Source organism: Penaeus chinensis, chromosome 11 (assembly GCF_019202785.1).
Source record: "Penaeus chinensis breed Huanghai No. 1 chromosome 11, ASM1920278v2, whole genome shotgun sequence".
In the NCBI taxonomy this organism is placed as follows: Eukaryota; Metazoa; Arthropoda; class Malacostraca; order Decapoda; family Penaeidae; genus Penaeus; species Penaeus chinensis.
Window position 1 is genome coordinate 21,721,882 of NC_061829.1, and position 2,500 is coordinate 21,724,381.

A 2,500-nucleotide genomic window follows, 5' to 3' on the forward strand; every position below is an offset into this window, starting at 1 on the left:
CCTGAGCTTAATGGATACTTTTAGACTGTACATTTTGCGTTGAATCCTATGCACTGTTTCACGATATACATCTGTACATGAGGGTTCTTTTTTAATATACTATATATTTCATAGAACTTTTATGCTTAATTTAAGAACAAAACTTAGAACATTTTTAATGATTATAGTAAGAGTAGGTAATATTGACTATAAATTAGTTTTCATTTGCAAATATTAAACTGTTTCGCGGGCCGAGGTGACAACAAAAAGTCCCGGGCCCTTCAAGCGAGTTCCAGTGCACAGGAAAATGGTGGTTTTGGCAATATACGAGATAAGTGATAAAGTTGCAATATACATGCGAGAAGGTGGTTCATATTTTATTTCGTGTTTCGTTTTAGGTTCTGTTTATCTTTGCTCTTTCAAAATAAATATATATATATATATATATATATATATATATATATATATATATATATTTTTTTTTTTTTTTAAGTGTACGACTGTTTGTAAAAAGGGAGGGTTGATGAATGAAATTTAAACATATTTTAGTTCTTAAATCTTAGTAAGGGCAATCAAAAACCCTATAGTATAAATTAAGCATCTGTACACGCCTCTCCTAGGGATTCTAACCACACCTACCTCACTTCGGCTCATTTGCACAACTACACTTCACACACGCACACATACATGCACAGCGGTTGCTCTGTTCCACCTTTCTTCTGACACCGCATCCCCTCTAACACCATACCCGAACGTACCAGTCGGGTGGTGGCGGTGACCTATTTACACCTTCTAATGAACCTTGGCACGTGTTACAAGAAACACAACACATTCACACATATCAGTGACATATCAATCCCGTGTCAGTTCAGTGTTAGTGAAGTACTTTCCATCTACTTTCTTTTCTTGTCTTATATTATTCTAAATACATTGTTTGAGTCTGCTGTCCATATACCTTGGCTGTGACAAATCATACGGAACAGGATGACTCCGAATCAATTCAGTACGTAATACATCATACATATTTGTTGACAAACTCACAACACTCGTCCAACGTCCGTAAAAAAAATAACAGTGGCGACGATATTCAGCATCACGACACGGAGACATAACAGACACTGAGAGCCAAAACACGGTCCTGCACTGGACATGTGTGAATTCGTCAGCTGAATTCAAAATAAAGATTTTTTCTTCACTGACACTGACGGACAGAGCGGATGCGGCACTGATATATCACTGATATGTGTAATGAGTCTTAAGCGGAATGAAGCATCGAAGCTGCAGGGCGCCCTTTTGTGCATGCCACCATGCTCTTGTCCAGCGAGAGAAGAACACCTCGTGTCACTTTCCCTCGGCATTTCTCAGGCAGAGCTTCCCGAAGTTTCCCGAGAAGAACAGAATAGTATGGGCCGTTAAGGGGGCGAACATGACTCAAGAGGTCCATGACGAGGATTACCTCAAGGTCCAAGAACACTATATATAAATAGAAAAATAAATAGATAAAATAAATAAATACACACACAGTTATATAAACATATATATATATATATATATATATATATATATATATATATATATATATATATATATATATATACACATCTATATATATAAATGTATATGTATGTATATATATATATATATATATATATATATATATATATATATATACATGTGTGTATAAATACATATATATATGTATGTACGTATGTATACATGTACGTGTATATATATATGTGTGTGTGTGTGTGTGTGTGTGTGTGTGTGTGTGTGTGTGTGTGTGTGTGTGTGTGTGTGTGTGTGTGTGTGTGTGTGTGTGTTTGTGTGTGTGTATGCATATATATATATATATATATATATATATATATATATATATATATATATATATTTATATATATATATATATATATAACTGCCGCGATAGTCCAGTGGTTAGTGCACTGAACTCGAGTTCAATTCCCCGTCGCGGCGGTCGTAAAAAATTCCTGCGCTCTGACTGCTGGCTCGAGCCCAAGAAAACGACATATCGCCTTGAGAAGTCAAACGCAGGTGTCGTAAGTCACCGTCGTGGTACAAGTGTTAGCGCGCCCAACCGCGGTTGATTAGGAAGGGCATCCAATCAGGCAAGGGTGACACTGACATATAACCTCTCAATATTGAATTGAGAGAGGCCTATGTCCTGCAGTGGGAGTCACTACAGAGAGTTCCTGCCGAAAGCCTGTCGGGTCAAGGCTGGCTGCTGAGCCAGCCGCGCGCCCCCTCCAGGCTGACCGAATACCCTGCACTAAGTCTTACCAAGACTTGTAGATCGGTCCGAATCACTGTGTTGTGAGCCGTGCTAACGTTGGCTATCACTCCTGTTTATCACTGTTTAAAGGTGTTCATCTTAATAGCCTTTACATTCTGGAGGCAGGGTAGTTCGTTGCGTCCTTTCGGCTCGCAACATGGCCTCTGGTTACCGCTCGAACCAATCGCTCCCAAACACGGCAAGTCTTTGGAACCTGTTGTGAGCACATATTTG